The 19,010-nt window shown below is 42.9% G+C and overlaps 1 protein-coding gene across 13 annotated transcripts in view; it reads left to right on the plus strand.

Moving 5' to 3' along the window:
• Positions 1–19,010, plus strand: part of LOC102088507 (acyl-coenzyme A synthetase ACSM4, mitochondrial) — a 164,663-nt gene that overhangs the window by 58,295 nt on the left and 87,358 nt on the right. For 12 of the 13 annotated variants that reach the window (XR_010466344.1, XR_010466345.1, XR_010466346.1 and 9 more), the window contains 4 exons: positions 2,537–2,648; positions 2,821–3,037; positions 3,908–4,056; positions 6,323–6,534. The gene's annotated coding sequence lies outside the window, so the exon portion shown is untranslated. Of the gene's footprint in view, positions 1–2,536; positions 2,649–2,820; positions 3,038–3,907; positions 4,085–6,322; positions 6,535–19,010 lie in introns of all 13 variants that reach the window. The other variant, XM_065031042.1, reaches the window with a different exon arrangement.

The following is a 19,010-nucleotide window of genomic DNA, read 5'->3' on the forward strand; positions in this document are numbered from 1 at the left end:
TCCGGCCGTGGAGCTGGGTGGCGGTGAGGGTGAGCTCCACGGGTGAACCCCCACAGGTGCACCACCGCTGCCCCAGTGGTAAGAGAGCTCACTCCACAGCGAGGGGTAGGAAAAGAGAAGTTTTCTCTAAGTTGGCACATAATTCAGTAGCATAACAAAAGAGCAGAGGCAGGGTTCGTTAGCGGTGCACCTGCCTGGCAGCCCTGGATTGTGCTTTGACACAGTCTGGGAAGAAAGTAGTAAATCTAGAAATGAGGGTTTATATCTGTAAAATTGAAATGCAAACCCAGGGTTAGTTGCAGGGTCACTCTTCTCCTCACAGCACTGCAGGGTGAGCGACCGGGGTGGCCAGCAGTGACATACGCTGTGCGCCCCCATGAACAGCAGACGTGTGTGTTTAATTCCCATGAGGCAAAGCAGAAGGGAAATTGGGATTTCAAAAATCTTTTCCACCCATTCCTTAATGTTTGTGTATTCCAATACATAGTTTCAGGTTTAAGTAATAAATGATTTAGAGTTATACACGTTACATTAAGGTGGTAGAGTCCTGTGCTTTGTGCTACCAATCAGTGGACTGGACAGATGACAGCATATCGATGTGTTCAGGACGGTCATGGTTTAGTGATGAAATAGGTGTTTGATTACAGTGCACTTCCACTGAGCAGAAAACAAGCTCTGGTTTCACCAGAAGCGTGTAGGGTTGAGCCCACGGCCCCCACTGTGTGTGGGAAGACTCCCCTGGATCTCTGTGCCTGCCAGAGCAGGCTAAGGATGGTGTAGGTGGGCTATACATGTGAGGTTGGTCAATGGGACACGTCTGTTGGGGTACACACAAGAATATAGCAATTGAGTTACAAAACTAAAGGAAGATGTGGTTGTTGCTCTCCAAAGACACCTGATCATTTAGCATGGATAACACTATAGCATTAAAAGTATGTTACTGGTGGGAAGACACCATTAGGGCAAGTGCTGTAACAGACCATCAGGTTACTAAGTATCCATATCTTTGGGTTTTCATTATCCTGTTTGAAAAGTAGTTTAGCTTCAGTTTGGTAACACAGGGCATGAGCCAGGCCCTGGTTCTGCAAGGACTTGAGTAGGCCGCTTTTCTGGGAGACTCGGCTTGTTCGTACACTTAAATGTTTAATAGAAGAGGTGTTTCTGAACTGTACTAAAACTGCTGTCAAGCTTCCCAGGTTAAACATGCTGGAAAAACATATATTTTTCCTCTGTTTTTTTCAATTGATGTCTTTGTGAATGTAGTCTGAAAGATGGTTAGAGTCTGCTAGGATGGCCTTTAAGTGGATGTGTTCCTTTTAAAAAGAAATCTTTTGAAGCCATTCATTCAAAGAACCAGCAGAATTGTATAAAGCAGTGAGGTGTGTACAATTATACTCTGCCTGTTTTTTTCTAGATTTTTAACCTACAGTCTTTTCTTCTTGTTATTTTAAAAAGTGTCATTTCTTCTTATATTGCTGCAACAGAGCTGATGAGGAAAGACATGTTTTAATGCCTCCTAAAAAACAAATGAACCCAGAACCTATTCTTCGGTGGAGTAAAACATCAGTAGGGCTGAAATCATGACTCGCTGTTTCAAAGCTAAGTGAAGTTTATCGGCAAAGCAACACACCAAAGGAGATGGCAGTGGAGCAGTAGCTTGGCACCAATGGTTAAAAAGCCTCACATCCAGTTTGCAGCACTTCAGGTCTCTCAACTTTACAATTAACAGTGAAATCCCCCAGAAGCTGGAGGCCAAGGAATTACCTCTGCCATCTGTTTTCTGATGTGCTGCTGTCACTGTCCTATCTGGCCTAGTTTTAAACATCCTGAACAACAGGACTTCCCTGGAGAGGTCTCTATAATAGTAGTGTTCGTTTCCTCTGAGTTAGAGTTGTCTCTAGGGTGCAGTTCAGGTAGCTGCTCATGTGCTGGGAAGAGCTTTTGGCCATAAGAGAAAGAATCTTTTCCCATATTTCCACCTGGGACTCTCACTAGGGCCTCACCACTGTGAGCAGCTCTACTGCATCTGGTGTGTTCCCATTGTATGAGGGAAAAAACTAGAAAATTTGGTCATGTTCACTAACGTTTCCTCTGGCCTGCCCTGCAAAGGGAGAGGCTGGAGAAAATAGTCTGCTCCTGCTACCTCTGTTAGGTGGATTGAAGTTCGTTGAAGAACTTTGCTGCCTCACTGCACCAAGAGCTTCTAATGCAGGATGGACCAGGTTTCCAGGTCTGATTTGGTTTTGCTTCACTGAAGTTGAATGAGTGAAATACTTGGCAATATAGCAGAATTAAAGGCCCAAAGTAAACGTGAAGATTGCTGTCGTGTTCAGTGTGTAAAATATGCTTTGAGGGAGGGTTGTCCTTCAAACGAGTTTTTGACCTAACCGAAGTGAACGTGGTTATTTTGCTCTCTGAATTGTGCAGTAACAGAACCTTAGACATAAATAGATTTCAATAAAGCTAATTCAAAACTAACCACAATGCTTGCTTCTACTTAAAGTTGTTTATTTTTAAACTTCTTGCTATTTTCTAGGTACTTTCTAAAGGGATGACATTTACGTGCAATATCAGGCCAGCAGTGAGAAAAGCACTGGTCTGCTCCCGAATTAACAGCCAAGGCAGAATGCCTCTGGAGCTTCAGTGAGGTTGGTTTCTGAATCTCATCTCATAAAGAGCTACATGCTCAGACAATGAATGATATTTATTCTTTTCTTGAGAGCAGTTTATTCTTTGTATGACATGTTACGTAAGAGGTGGATGTACTTTACTTTTAAAATTCCAGAACCACTTGAACTTGATTATCTTTCTGTTTTTCAGAGCAACTGAGCCTTTCTATAACCTGCTAGGCAGTGATCCTGGGGGCAGGAAGATTGAGTGATGTGTTAGTCACGCACACCCCCATCCACTCGGACCATGAAGCAAAGCAATGGTGACTTCAAGAGAAAAGAGTCATTGACTCAAGGAGTCTGGAAGAACTAAACGTCATGATGTTGAAAGACACTGACACGAGTAACGTGCCTGTAAGATGGCAAAGGTGAGACCAGGAAACTAATGCGTGGAGTGTGTGTGAGGGAGTGGGAGAAGCAGCTTGAAAGATGGAGATGTCTCTTCCCTCAAAGGGGAAATACCGTTTGGCCAAAAAAAGTGGGATTAACAGTTGCAAGAGGCAAGGGACATTGGCAAGAGAACTGGTTTATGGCCTGATCAAGGCTGCCTGATCTCTGTAGCAGAACTGGAGGTATTCATCTCAGGACTGCTGCAGAGAAAATGATACCTGTAAGAATTGACAGGACTCATATTATACTTTATTAGATGCTTGTATATAATTTTGCTGCAAAAAGGTAACTCCTTCTCTTCAAAGCAATATTTTTATCTTTCCTTAATGTTAGCCTGCAGAATAATTGAGTCAAATTCTACTCCTTCTGAGTTAAAGGACTGTCTTTGTCAATACCATTCTGCAGGTCTCTCCAGGCTTGCAAGGGGAGGGAAACATTTTTGCATTCGCATAAAAGCTGTCAGAAAAAAAATGTGATTATGAAAGTTCTTTGCTGGAGCCTCCTCAGTACCTCTGAAAAGGCAGGCTCCAGTTTTACAAGGGAACAGTGAAGATTTGTTCATTTTTAAGGTGATTGCTGGGGAAGGCTGCAGGGCGAGAATGCTGATATGTCCTGGCTCCTCCAGGTTGTGCTGCAGGGTCAGAGCCTGCAGCCTCACTTCTCTTCATCCCTTCTTCCTTTGGCCTCATATCTTTTTGGAAACCTCATGAAGGTTATGATAGGTCTCAAATGGTGGCTGTAATAGAGCTTTGCCTATTTGACCCATCTGAAAACTAGTTTAAAGCTTTTAAACACCTATTTTTTTTTCCTCCTAAAATTAAATGTTTATTCCCTGAACTCCCTTTTAGGTTTCAACTGACAAATCTCATTGTAATTCATTTGAGCGCTATTGTGAGTACACTTTCCAAGGGAACAGAAAACAGATGTGATAAATGCCTGAACATGAGATTGAACCTAGCATCTGTTGTTTGAAAGGAGTGTTACAAAACAAAGGAAGGTAACTCTGTTTTGTCTGCATTTAATTGGTAGGTGATACACCTGGCTTTCCATAATACTCTTTTCGGGTTATGTTGACAACACGTGGCAGAAATGTGCGTTGAGATAAACTTATTTGACCTGTCCAGTTTGCACTGGTTATGACAAATTTCTACTATTTTTGCATCAGTCAGCATATTTAAAATAAAATTAATCCACAATTCAAAATAGAAATTAAACTCTTTCTGCAAGATAAGGAAGTGGAGAGAATCCATCAGAGCTCGTATGATGTTCTTGTATGATGTTTAACTGTGGAGTTAACGGGCCAATTCATATGTTTAGCATAAGCATATGCTTAAGTGCTTTGCTGGATTCAGGCATAAATAAATCAGGATTAAAATGTAACTACTTGACAAATACTTCTAAAAATGGAGGCTAATTTATCCTCTCCCCAAGGTGAAAAGAAAGCACATGAGATTCATGTTACAGAGGTTCTCTGCGTTTCCTCTACCAGGATTTTTTAAAGTTGAAAAATAAAGTACTTGAATATTTATCTTTTCGCTTAGGCTGGAAATTCCACATGGTTTAACTATAGCAAAGGTAGGCTGTGCACAGCCCTTGCAGGGCTGACAAATGGAGGTGAAACTTTCTTGCCCTGTTACTGAGCAGCAATCAAGCCCAGCCTCTGAATACCAGGGAAAAGGGTGAAAACACATTACATTATCTCTTATTTCAAAATCATTGTGCAAATTGTTTGTACTAATTATTGCAAAAAAATGTTATTATTGCGGCATAACAAAGCGTTCATATTTGTCATGCTGAACCTCGTTAGACCTTATTTCAGTCACGGAGCTGCGTACTTTGTTCTGTAGTTTAGGGGTTCCCATGCAAATGCTACGTTTAGCTGGTTTGGTTTAATCCTCCCTGCATATCTCAAGATAAAGCTACCTGATTTTCATTTAGATTTGGAGCTTTTCTTCACTTTAAGGAAACACATAATCCTTTCTCATATTTACTTGTTGTTGCCTTTTGCATTGCTGGAGCATCATGAGTGCCAGCAAAATCAATGCACCTCTTCATGAGAGCCAGGGACGGTTTCTATATGGGGCAGTCGTCACTGGCTGGTCACGAGGCGCCTACAGAGAGCGTCTTGTCAGAAGTGGTGGCCCTGCCGTTGCCGTGCTTGTCACGGGCACGCACAGCCGCTACCCCGCAGCTGTGAGAGCCCAACGCTGCTTTTCCACCCGCTTGTATGGGGTTTATTCCTGACAGCCTGGGAGAACTGGAGGAAAGTCCTGCAGCATCACGTGCATTTTCCACAGGAGGGACAGGAGGCACAAAAGAGTGCAGCTCCATGGATGAAAGGTTGATGCAAACTCTGATCTTGTGGCCAATTAAATCGATTGCAAGGCCTCTTGTTAACTTATGCCTGTCTACCAAATGAGCAGCTAGCCTGAGCAGAATAAGATTATTTTCTCATTTTACATAAGGCTTTCACATGCTATCTCCCCTATTAATTAACTAGATTAAAGGTTCTGGCTTCCTTGAACTCCTCTTTTCTTGTCTGATACACTTTGAATTATAAATATTATAAAATGTATCAGAAGCAAAAGACTAATTTTTTCTCACTTTCTAGGTGTTGTGGGTATTTTTAGGTAAAACACTTAGCAGTACAACAAAAATACCTCCCTGCAGGTGGATGTTTTAAGTGGCTATAAAGGCTACTCTTTATTTCCTTGGTGTAAAAGTTCTTATTTTGAATTTTCAGCAAGTGTAATTTGTCTGCCAGTGGACACTTATTTTCCTGCTTTGGTCATATCTTTTTATTGTTATTTTTCTAGATAAAAAGAGTTAACACTTGTTCAAAAAGTAGTGCCATTACAAATATATATAGGCTTTGTGCCCAGTCTTACTCTCATGTAGTTCCAATGAACGTGCCACAATTTCTCTTGATATACCTTGGCATGAGTGAGGCACAAGCAGGATCCGGCCCAGGTTAGCCACAGCTTTACTGTAATCCATAAGCCCAATGAGAGTACAAAAAGAAGGAAGCTCTACGTAATCAGAAATCAAATAATGCAGTCTCCCTACCTCTCTGCTTAGTCGCTTGCTGGTGATATCAAACATATGTCCAAGCCTACGCTAGAGGCACAGCAAGCAGTTGCCTAGGGGAAGAGCAACAAGACCTGTCGTGTGTCTGAGCCCCGAGACTAGAAATGGTTTTGATTAAATTCATGTCATTTTACAGGCAGGTGCAGCGCTCTGATATCCCTATGTTTATTCCGCAGCTCACCTAGCTCTGTCTACAGCAGGAGGAAAAGATGCTGGAACATATCATTGAAGAAAGAAAGAAAAAAAAGAAAACAAACTGAAAATTGAACTTGTCAGTATTGGCAGGGAGAGGGATGTAACTGCAAACTCAGTGATGCAGTTCAACTCAACAGAGACAATCGAGCAATTCTCTGTGTGGCGGAAGAGCTGCAGTAAGCCTGTCTTCTAGGTGGGGACCAGTTTCATTAACTTCAGTAAGATTGCTTCACTGAGCAGGATGAGCAGGATTTGGCTTTTAGAAAACTGCAGAGAATATTATTGCAGGGTTCTCAGATTTTTTCCCTGTTTAAATTGGCTCAGCAGGCCTTGCAAAAATCCCTGTGGGTTTGAACAAAAAATGATTTGCAGTTTCCTAGAGGCCGACAACTGTTTCTTCTCTAATCAGATATTGCCCTGAAGGGAGCTGTGGTCTCCCTGTGGATGAGGCAGCGGTAATCTAAAGTTACTTACATGGGGCCAAATCCTGCTTGCCAGCATGTTTTAAAGAGGGTTACTAGTTTATTTTACACCTAAGTCCACAAAGGCTCCGGATGATATACAGAGTGTGGTAAGATTACATGGCAAAAGTGTCTGTCCTTGATGATATTAGTGCTTGGGCATACTTCTGACAGAGACATACGGCTGTGATTTTTCCTACCTTGAACTTGAAAGAGAAGTCAGGATTTAATTTTATGTCAGCATCCGGAGCCTCTTTATTTCTTGCCTTTCCTCTTTATTGCTCCCATACTGCAAAAACATACACCAAACTGAGGTCTCTAATAATACAGTCTATGGAAATCACAAATGCAAGGTCACACGGTGCTTGCTATGGGCCCCTGAAGTCCAACTTGGGCACTGCTATAAAAGCAGAGACTCTTCTGCTATTGACTCTTCTCTTCCACCGCTGTTGGTCTGGGAACACTAGAGCACTTTCTAGACTACAGAGCTTTACTTCCAAATACGTCATGGGCAGAACGGTATTTTCCAAAGGGGCCACTGATCTTCACCTGGAGTCAGTGGAAGCTGTCAGCGGTCAACATTTCCAGTATGAGGCCTGAAGTTAATAGTTGTGTGCCTGCTCCTAACGGTTGATATGCAAGGGCTTTGTCGGATCAATAGCAGAATTAAATTCCAGAGTCAGACTTGGCTTTATTTTTTTTGGTAGATTGGGGTTTATGTGAGAGGAGCCATCACGAGGACTTTGTCCCTTCCCTTTTCCTTTCTTTGTACTGGCCAGTGCTCCTGGGCCAGATGATGCAGGTGACTCCCCTGTTAATTTTTGCAAGTTCCTGTGGACATTGTGCTAGCAACGAATTGCTGCAGCTGTGGATTGGATACTCACCTTTTAATCATTGAATGAGCTTGCGTGTTTCTGAACTTTATTTCTCTTGTACAATAGTGGTGGTAGATCTTGAAATATGCCTTGGATCAGCCAGCCAAATGCTTCTTCATTTTCAGGGGTTTGGTCTGTTTTGTGATGGTTGTACAATGACGGCTGAAATAAGCATTTGTTTTTCAGTTTGAGGTAGCTAATGGATTTCTAAGCTATTTGCTATTGTAATTTTTTGCCTAATTGTTTTCTCTCTGTAACTATATGCCTTCACTTCCAGGATTCACTCTTACATTCCCATGTAGCTAGATTGATGCAGATTCTGTGCACTTCCACAAAATGACACTCTGTTCAATAGCAATCAGGGATGCAGACAGAGGAGACAGAGGCTGCAAGAAGATTATTTTCATCTGCCACTCGAAATGTAATTTCTAACCTGCTGTTGGAAAAAATGACACCCCAATCTCAGAAAGTGGTTAACGTATCATTTTATGTGGCAATCATTTAAAACTGCTGGGCAGCTGACTAATGAAAGAGACAAACAAGCTGTACATGAGTCAAATTTCTGACTCTGTTTTACAAAGGCGGTTTTTGCGCAGGCACCGGTTTATAACCATCATGCTTTTTGAAATCCTTGATTTGGTCTGACGTGTGGGAAGGTTCTTGTAGGTCGGTACCACGTCTAACCTTAGAGCCATATCTAGTTTTGTAAATATTGATTTGTCTTTAAACAGGTTGACTTTAACTTGTGTTTAATTAGTAATGGCAGATGTTCAGCTGGAAGAACATCTAGGGATCATTATTCAAATAATGTCCTATTAGCTTTTAAACCTTCCTCTTAATGTAAATGTGTAATTAGAGTGCTCTATCTCCTGCATCCTACTACAAATTCTATCTGTAAGCCAATACACTGGGATGCCAAAAAGCTGCAGAGATTGTAAATTGTGTCTTATGACTTTGTGTTTTGGGTAATTGCACTCTGAGGACAAAGCAGAGTAACACAGCAGAGCTGCAGCAGCAGCTCCCACCTTCTCCCAGTCCACGGGAAGGATATTCCCCTGGGTGGAGGGTGCTTGGACAGCAGGGGAGGGCTGCAGGGCTGGAACAGTGAGTGTAGTCCTGTCCCACGGGCACAAATAGAATCCAGATGCAGAACAGCCCTGGGGGTCAGTGGCGGTGTGTCCCGCAGCCCTGCCAGCTCCTCTCTGGCAAGGACAAGCTTGGCGATGGTCTGTCCCAGCAAGGGAACACCTCTGGCGCTGGGGGTGACCCTTGTCCTCTGAGTTTGGATGAGGATCTGTGAGAATTAAGACTGTTTCACATGCGTCCCTGGCTACATGAATGAGATAACATGTGTTGGGTATCTGAGGCGGCTTTCCCTCTGCTGCAAGCTTTTGGCTTGGTGTGTATTTAGATGAAGGTTTCTCCCTAGGTCACTGTTTCATGGCCTCACATGTGTTCAGTTCCCAACGCAAATGGCACTGCCCAGGCACTTCCTTAAAGTGATTTTGCATCAGTACAGCTCTGCTGACTCTCACCGAACCATTTCAGCACCAAACTGATAGAAATCATCAGTGAATCAGGCCATGAGGTGTGTCTCTAAACACACGTGTGTAGAATTCAGCTGGTTTAGTTGTTTTATCCTTGTAACTTGTCTCTTACAAACAAAACCCAGCCCATTTCATTCACTGCCCTCTGGTGGCATATTCATTTTTTCTCATATTAATCCTTCTCATGTACAAATGTATCAACTATTTTATCTGTGGATCCCAAAGGAGAAGTTAATGTCATTATTTGCACATGGTGCAAACCAGATGTTCAGAGACCTTGTTAGTTGCCTATAGTGACGTTGGCAGCGTCCAGACCCTTGGTGGTCCCAGGGATTCAGGAGTCCATCAGCTATCCCCTTGCTCCCACCCCGCCTGCCGTGAGAGGAGCTCTTCAGTGTGTTACTCACAGAAAACTAATCCCATTCACATTTTCTATTGCAACAGAAAATGATAGTTCTTGCTATCAGATAGGAGGGCATGTGTGACTGTGTATATATTTAATGTTTCCCTAGAGAATGTAGAGTCGTTAAACTCCTTCAGTGTTGAGTCTCAGCCATGTACCCACATTGAAATAAAATGGCATTCTAAAAAGCTCACTCCAACTTTCCAGTCTCCTGGAGTCAAGCCTGGGGTGGCATAAATCAGCTGAGTTGTCTGAGGGACTGATTTCTAGTCCTGCAGTGACACAATCTTTTTGACTTACCTGCAAAGATTGCTTTCCTGCTCTCTTCCCATCCCACTGTACCTTTATTTTCTCTTCCTTCAGACACAGTGCTTAGCTACTGGTTTAATTTAAAATAAATAATGCTCTAAGGTATCCATCAGACTGTCTTCTGGATCACTCTTGAAAGGTCATTCACTGCTCACATGGCACGCTGAAGTCACCAGAGCCTGCTGACCTGATTCTCTTAGTTATCCTACAGCCTTCACACAGGCAGCATCTGCCTTTAGTAATTAGATAATCTGTACAAATGGAGTCAACAAGCATCAGATTTTATGCTGATGTAGGACAAGAACCAGATTCCGTATCCTCCTTTGCATTTCTTTTACATGATGGAGATACCTGATACTGTTGAAAGCCGGGAGGCCTGTCGGCAGTGACAGCTTACGAACTGCCATCCAGATACATGTGCTGATATGTCCAGTTTATTTCCTTTAAATCCATACCTGCTCCTTCCCGGTACACCATGCAGTCTTACTCAAAAACTATCCCATATGTTACCTGTTACCGTTTGAGGGAAAAAACAATTAGGGTTGTTTTTTTAATTACCTTGTACTTCTCAGTGTTTAACTTCATTCTTTCATTCAGGCTGTGCTTGAAGCATATCCTGCCTGATGTGACTAAGCTGTTGACTCACTTCTTTTATGGCTGTAATAAAACTAGATCTAATGACCAATGCCTGGATATCAACCACCAACAGCATTTGCAAAAAATATCCAGATTGTTCCCTCTCAAGGTTGTGTGTCCTGATATAACATTCACTTAATTGAAAATACCAAGTCAGTAATTGTAATCACAATTTTGTTTTCTTCTTTTTCTAGAGATTATCTGCTTGGCTTTAGCCTTATTCTAAACCTTCCAGTTCTGAAGGTTTTAAATAACGTTCTTTTGGAATCTGTCCCTGCAACCATTAGCACTGGTAATTGCACTCTGAGAGTTAATGTAGACAATTAGCCTTGCACTGGGCCCTAGGGATTTCATAATTCTATGAATTTGCAGCTCACCTCAATTTTGCCATCCATCTGGTGTAATTTGGGGGCCTCTCAGCCCCTGCTGTCATCTCAGGTGGGCTGTTGCCTGTGATTCCAGCGTGTCTGTACCACACAGGGATGGGGAAGGACAAGTGTCTAACTGTTGTTTGCAGGTTGCTCCCAGCAAGTTTCTGTGATGTAGGGAAGGCTGCGGTGAGCACCTGCTTGAGAATGTGGCATCTTTGCTGAGTATAAGGTGAATTGCATGCATGGGAAATATGGGTTTTGGCCATAAGACATCTGCAATTGCAAGGCTTCCAAATTCAGATTGTATCGCAATATTTGATGCTGGAGTCATTCAGTTACATAAGATTCTCAGTTTCATTTAAAAGAAATAATAGTTTTCTGTACTGCACAGCAGCAAAGATTACCTCGCACAAATGAGCCGAGGGACTAGGAAAAGCTCATGGGCCAGGGCACTGATGCTTGCTGGTAACATGTCATGATTTTAGAATCCATCCCATAATAGAGCCAATCTCATAATGGGAAGTTGCTTTCAGTGAATGCTAAGTTTTATTTTTTATTAAAGCCCCAAATTGAACAACAGCAGTTTCAGCAAATCTGAAGCTGTTTGTGAATCAGATGATATTTGGCAAATAATTCGGGAGTGAAACTGGAGGCATCTGCTTTTTTTTTTTTTCATCAAACATTCTAGCTTTTGCTTTGACATGATATTTACATTCCAGAATTGAGTTGTTACTAAAAGGTAAATTAAACAAAGAAGATAAACAAAACAACAAGGGATGATTAAAAAAATTGGAAGGTGCAGACATTTTGATTTGACAAATTGTACACCCATTATGTGCACAATTCATTTTGGGGATCTGGCTGGCAAGGCTTTGGTCTGTTGCGGATGAATGCTGCAGGGAAAGCTGCCCTGGGAAAATAAATCGAGGCCGGACCTTAACCATGCTGCACTGGTTTGTGCCCTTAGTGCCAGCAGAGAACCACCCAGCACTCCTCAGGCTCTGGCCTCCTCCTTCCCAAAGACAGCAGAGGTATTTTTGGCACGTGTACAAGCAGTGTGGACTTCATTTCCTTTGGCTTTCTCGTTTTGCCGCAACCTGAGCTCACCCCAACACCTCACCTGCCGGGGTGCAATCAGCAGGGCTTTAAAATACACGTCGAAGCCTTGGTTCAAAAGAAGCACTTTGTCAAGCCGGGTGATGCTGACTTGGAATCCGGCTCCTCTTCTGACTGCTGCTTCTTGCTGTTTCTCATGTGCTTTCCCATGGGCCGTCAGCCCCGGTGGGTTTTAACCAGGGTTAGATTTAGGGTGGGGGAACTGGAGCAAGGAGCGGGACTGGAGTGAGTAGCACAGCCCATGCTCCTGGGTGTGTGACGGGGAGAGACCAGGACACAGCACGGCTCTGCCGGCACCACCGGGGTGGCATCCATGGGGCCTAAAGGGACATCTATGGTATTAGCTGTGTGTGTGAGAAAAGCTTTTCTTCTCTTTTTTTGCCATGATTTTGTAGAGTGTAAAGTCTTTGGGGCAGTGATGGGTCAGTTTTCTTTCTGTACAGTGCCCAGTATGAGCTGAGGACTTCAGACTGGTGGTATCTCTTGTATTAATGAAATAACAGGTATGTTTCCAGTGCCAATATTGGTAAAAGTTGCTGTAACTGTTATCCCAAGCTTTCTGGAAACTTCTGACCCCAGAGAAAATGTTCTGTATACTAAACCTGTTTGGAGAAGGACACCTATACTTTATGTGCATTATTTCATGCAAAGTTCAGCCTCTGAGGTTCCTTAAAGGAGAAGAATGCCTGCGAGAAAACAGCCTCTTGAGAGTTTTGGGGAAGAAATAGCACTCTGCTCTCCTCTGAGAAAAGCAAGCCGTGGTCCCAAGGAGCTGCCTGGGGATCTGATCCCACTTGGGGAATCCTGCCTGGGGAACTGCAGCGTCTGGGCTGACCGTTGTATTTCTGCAGCTCTCACGGGGTCCAAGATCCCTAAAAAAATACAGATTTTTCAGTGGAGCTGGGCGAGAAGTTTTTCTCCTCAGCTGTAAGGGCAGCACTGGCTTTTGATAAGTGGTTGAGTGGTTTTAAACAATGAAAAATTAAAACAATCATTCAATTAAATGTGAGCAGATGCCCTGAAGTGAACTGGTGTGGCTAACTTTACAGTTTTATTGATGATAAGGCTTGGAAGTATTTGATCATTCTTATTTCATAACTCTCTCTTGCTTAATATTATCCTTTTTTATAGCTGAGATGGTTTTAAAACCTGAGATAAATTTTTGCAACAGCAACACGTTTTCTTAAAAATATATATATATAAATGCAAATCTCCAGGAACAGCTTAGAGTATACGGAGCCAGAGGGGTCTTATTCGATTTTTATTTAGAGTAAAATTTAAAAAGATATTTAAATATCTCTAGAGAAAAGTGGCAACTGGGATTTTCAGAATAACTGAGGCAACAGCCCCCATGCCCACTTGTTGAAAATGGGCGCTTAATTCATATTGAGACGAAAATCCCTATTAATAAAGCAGCCATGGTCTCTTTGCTCCCCTGAAGGCAGGAGCTGCTCCATCTTAGCACCTGCAGGGACCAGCATTGCGTGAGAGCAGGATCTAAACCACTTTGCAAGCAAAATGCCCCCTTTTTAAAAAATATTTTATTTGCCTATTCTGTTGTAAAAACTGAAAACTCCCCCTTTAGCAGATTTCATCCCTAACTCTCTTGAATGTCCTACATTAATTTATACTGAAATATTTTTATAAGGTCTGAGTTACTTATTTCATTTTTAAACTCGTCTAAGCTTTTTGAGTTAAGGGAAGGTGATGGGGAGAAGCCCCAGCCTGAAGATCCTTCATGCTGCTGCATTCGGAAGAGGGAACATATTCCTGTCCTCTGGGTTGTAGAGTAAAAAGAGCTTGGTGAAGAATTTTCAGCAGCTCCACTGCAGACCCGTTTCACTCGTCCTTCCAGCCCAGCTCATTCCTCCCAGGCCAGCAGAGCTGCAGTAGGTGCCGTCCTCCCGGTTGTCCCCGGAGCACCACAGCCTTGCAGCGCGGTGCCAGAGGAGCTCTGCCCCAGGAGCGTTCCCACCAGTCTCTGGCATGTTGGACTCTCGCTGTGCCCCCCTTCATGTCGTGTGCTGGCGATGGTTGTGGCAAGTTCAATATGCAGAGTGCATCACGGACACACGAGGCTGAAGGACCAGGGGGCAGCTGGCTGGCATCTTCACTGCCAAAGCTGGGAGCTAATGAGACGACATGTCTTAAAAGCAGTTTGTCTTGCTGCTGGATGTGACTCTGTGCTTACCTCTGGTCCCCTGGGTTGTTTTAAGGAACATTTTTTTGTTTCTGTATATACTGGTTCTGCTGCGTTTCTGAATAAACCAGGTGGTAACTTCAGCCCCATTGCAAATTAAGAAGGTGGTGCAAGTACTGAAAAGCAGGAAGACTGCAAATAATGACTTCCTCGGAAGGGTGAAACGTGATTTACCTCATTACAGTAAACTAATTAAAGCTGGACTCAAATCTTATCCTTTGGGCTACGCATTGACACTTGGTGATAATAGGGCTAAGTACACATAAGTCAACGGGAAAAAGAAAGGTCCCTGTTTGTGTTAATGTAGCAGAATGAGTTTTATGCCCTCTTTTTGGGTTTCTAAGACTGACTATTAACAATTTGTGAGAAAATGATGCTCTAATGCATCTACCTGACCTTTCTGAGTAGCACATGGCACCATGAAGTCGGGAAGGAAATACACTATTCCATATGAGAATTCCATTTTCTGGAGGCAAAGCCTGTGAAGACGCTGCCTGCTGAAGGCCCGCTCAGGCTTTACCTCTCTCTGAAGCTACTTCACCCCCCAAAATGCTCCTCACTGCTCCCTCAAACCAGGTTGGCCTCAAGAGGTTCACATATTTCTTCACCACCAGATGAGATCATGACTGTAGATGTTCTGGTTGAGAGCTGAAGAGATTTCCCGATCTCTGCCTTCGTTTTCTGCCTTCTTTTCCCAAATCCAATATCACGAGTATTTTAGAGGCGCTTCAAAAAGTTCCTTGCAGAAGTTGTACCTGTGTTCTTGGGTGGCAATTTCTCATTATACTTCTTCTCTCTTGTCTCTTGATTACAGTGGATTTTGCATTGAACTGGTCTCTAATTATCTGTGTGTCCGTACGGCAGCATTTGTGGCTTTGGATCCCAAAGGGATTTTCTAATCTAGAATGCAATTGCTCATTATTTACTGGTAATAAGCTAGAAATAACTCACCTGTCTGCAAGTGTAGGAAAAAAATGAAATTAAGAATGCCAATGAAGCCAGCCAGCAGGTTGCACTTTTGAGATTTGCAGAGCGTGAAACTCAGTTCTAGTCTGAGCAGAAAGAGCAGCATGAGCAGCTCTTATGTGCCCAGAAATGTCAGTTTAAAGGTACCACTGATATTACTGGCTTTTTAGCCGTGCCACTGCTTAGCAACTGCACATTAAAATGTCCAAAAATTCCTTGTTAAGTTGAAAGAGGAGAAACAGAGATGATAACTTCAAAGTGGGAGGCATCACTGCCTTAGTCATCAGTTTGAAAACCCCACGAGAAGGACCAGATGTGATACTCCAGTCACCTAGGGCCAGATGATCAATTCAGCAGCCACCTCTCACACCTAAGCTGGATTCTTAGCAGATGGAAGAGACAAGTCCGCCTTCTCCTCAGGCTGTAAGACATTCAGAGGGCTATTCCATGGCAGCTGTGTGCTGTTGTTATTCCTGGTGTGCTGTTGTTATCCCTGGTGTGCTGTCAGCTGGGACTCCAAAAAACTGGCTTCAGTGGTGGCAGCCCCTGACCAGCTTTGGTCCATGCCAAGCCAGGAGAAAATTAACTGAGGAAAATGAGGAGCTATGATGTCAGTGCAAGGAGGGGTGGCAGCTGTGGGCTCACAAGGGGTGTTGCTGAGGCCTTGTGCTGCTCCTCTGAGGGCTCTTGTGTATGGGTGCACTGGAATTGATGTTCTCCCAAGAGATCTGTTCTGCATAGGTAATTATTCAGCTACCAGTTGTCATAACAACACATAATAATATCATAGAGGACATGAAGAATGTCATGAGGAGTGCCTATGTTTGGGGAATCACGGGGGAACGTTCTTAACATCACTTGGGATCTCTGAAATGCTCCTCTAAGGCAAAATTGAAAAGTCAACGTGAGATGTGGGGTCTGAAATTAACTATTCTGTTTGGTTTTTGAATTCTCAAAGAAATCTTTTGAAAACATCAGTCAGAATGTTAATTTTGACTGAGCATTATTCAGTATAGAACTGTTTAACAAATTCAAGGAATAGTGTTTTGTTTAAAGAATTCTTTTCAGAGATGCCTGAAGCAGAGGAATACAACCTCTGCTAAGCAGCACAGTACAATGTTTTTATAGGACTAAGAGATTCTGTGTTATGTATTTCAAGTCATTTTCTCAAAGGCTTTTAAAATGGAGGACTAGGTATTAAAGAAGAAAAGTCTCTGGAACTTGTTCAGTGAAAAAAAAGCAACATCTGTAAAGTGCAAACGCGTCTTCATCACAGCGAAGATTAATTGTCAAAAAGGGCGATGGTTGCGTGTTACATCATGGTAAATTGGAAACGTCTGAAAATACTGTGCGAGGAGGTTGGGTAGTAAAAACCTGTCAAATGGCAGACAGGGACAATGGAAGCTGAAGGTGAGCATTGCAGAGTGGACAGAGTGTAAACCAGCGCTCTCTTCTGATCAGGAATATGGCAGCTACATAAAATTAAGAAACATCACTTGTCTGAGTCAGAGTCTGGAAAAGATTACAAGAAGAAATCTTTTCAAAATGTTTACAAACCGCAGGGGAATGTAAATCCCACTTGAGTTTTATAAGCTCAGAGACACTGTTTTGGACTCATATTTTTGTGAATATCTTTGTACATGTTTTCATACATCTCGTGTTTTTTTCCCCTTTTTTGGAACGGCGGCACTGTTTTCTGTGTTCAGCAGGACAGATTTTAAGGAACCTTTCAGTGAATGAGAAGCTATAAATGTCTACTTGTTGCCATAAAGCTTTTAGTTACTAAAAATGAATCCTCATGAGAAGACATTCCCTGGTGTGAGCTTACAGGGATTTTGCAGAAATCTGAATGAATTGGGGTTTTTCTGGTTCAAATTAGACAATGTGGAAGATCAACCTGTGTCCACAAGTGATTGCAACTCTTCTAAAAAAAGTTCTTTATCAATAAAAGATGCGTTACTACAGAAAGGAACGCCGTGGTGGCTGGTGAGGAGACAGGACAACTCAAGTCCCAAACCGTTCCCATCTTTGTGATGCATTGCATGTCATTAACAGGAATGATGAAGAGACTAGAGGCAGAATCCTTCTGAGCAGAATGTCAGGTGAAATGGTCTCTGTGTACTTATTGAATCTAATAATTTACATCTCATTGAATCCAATCAAGTTAGCAGTTTATCACGTTAAGATTGCGTTAGGTTGGCTGTCTCCAGTGAGGCTGAGTTATTGCTGGAGGGGACCCGACCCTGTGCCTGGGGCTGTTGTATTCCCCAAGTACAACATCTGACTTCAGCTGGGACGTAGCTCCATGTCTCACTTGCTCGTGATGGGGGCGACCTGTGGGCCATCAAAAGGAGACGGCTCCACACTCTCATCTTGTTTACACCCAATCACTGAGATGTCCCAGGAATCAGCAGGTTTGTTTAATTTTTTTCCTTGCAGCTGAGGTCTGATCGAGTCCTATAAATGTGTTTTTATGATAGAAGGCTCTTTTTGCCCAGTTGTGGAGGTGGATGACAGCAATAGTAGTTATATAATGCCACTTTATCTTCACCTATTGAGAATATGGAGTGATATGCTTGTTACTGGAATATTTTGCAGTTCAGAACCTTAACTTGATCAGCTGTGATTGGAAAGGAAAGAAACAAAGTGACTGGCTTCCAGATGATTCAGCAGTGGCCCGCTGGCCACAGAAATGTACAGCAGGAGTGAAGGACAAAGTTAATCTTAATGCTGAGAAATGAAAGTTAGAAAATGAGATGGTTTGTGTTGCCCAGTTAAAATATCTCAGATTATACTAAAAATACCAAGTGTTTTTGTAACTAACTATTGCTTATGAGGCAAAACCAAATTACTGTGATTTTTTTTTTCAGTCTGTAAGTACCCAGCCTGTAAACTGGAATAAGCATGAAGAGAAGAGAGCTCTGTAGAGGTGACTTGGATGCCATATAGATTTTTATAGAGAATTTTGTCTCTGCGGTGGAACTCTGTTGGATGGCTTTACAGTTCTGGGGACAGATTATTGTTATTTCTTCTAGAGCTTCATCTAAACACCTGGGTCCTGCTGCAGAGTGTGCCGGGGGCTGTGAGGAGAGCTGGGGTCTGGTCACGCTGGGTGCAGCTGAACTTGAGCAGGGTCCTTGACCTCCTGGGGTTTTTTGTCTTGTGCAGGGATTGTGTCCTGTGCAGTCGACAGTGTCTGACTTCACGGACCTGCTGGTGCTCAGACTCATCGCTGCAGGTTTGGTTATTGCCGGTCCCGTCGGCTCAAAGGCTGGCTGCGCTGCACCGTTCAGAGGCCACGTCAGAGCCACTTCTCCCACATCGTGTCCTGTTTTACTTAGGAAGGAGTGAAGGGAGATGTGTTCCTGCTGAGCTGAAACCCAAATATTTCAGGCAGAAGAGAAAAAACCGAAGGTATAGTGTGAGAAAGCCTAGTTACTGTGTAAGCTTACAGGTGTGGAGACAAATGTTTTCATTGCAAGTAGACTTTTAAACAGCTTTTTCTTCTGGATTGCAGCTGCTGATTGCCCGATGTCACAAACCTCTTGGTCTGATGCTCTGTTTTGTCCCCGCTCTGCAGCCCGCTCACATTCTGCTGAGTAGAGCACTGAGAATGGTTTTTAATATTTTTAAATAGCTTGTGGGTAATTGATCTAAGATTACCAGTATCCTGCAAATTGGTCATCATTATTTAAACATCAGATAAAGAATTTTTGCTTTAGGGCTTGGGCCAAATAAATACGGTTTTGCTGGAAAATGGTTTTATAGTAGTACTTTGAACATGA

The sequence above is a fragment of the Columba livia genome, chromosome 15 (assembly GCF_036013475.1).
Source record: "Columba livia isolate bColLiv1 breed racing homer chromosome 15, bColLiv1.pat.W.v2, whole genome shotgun sequence".
Classification (NCBI taxonomy): Eukaryota; Metazoa; Chordata; class Aves; order Columbiformes; family Columbidae; genus Columba; species Columba livia.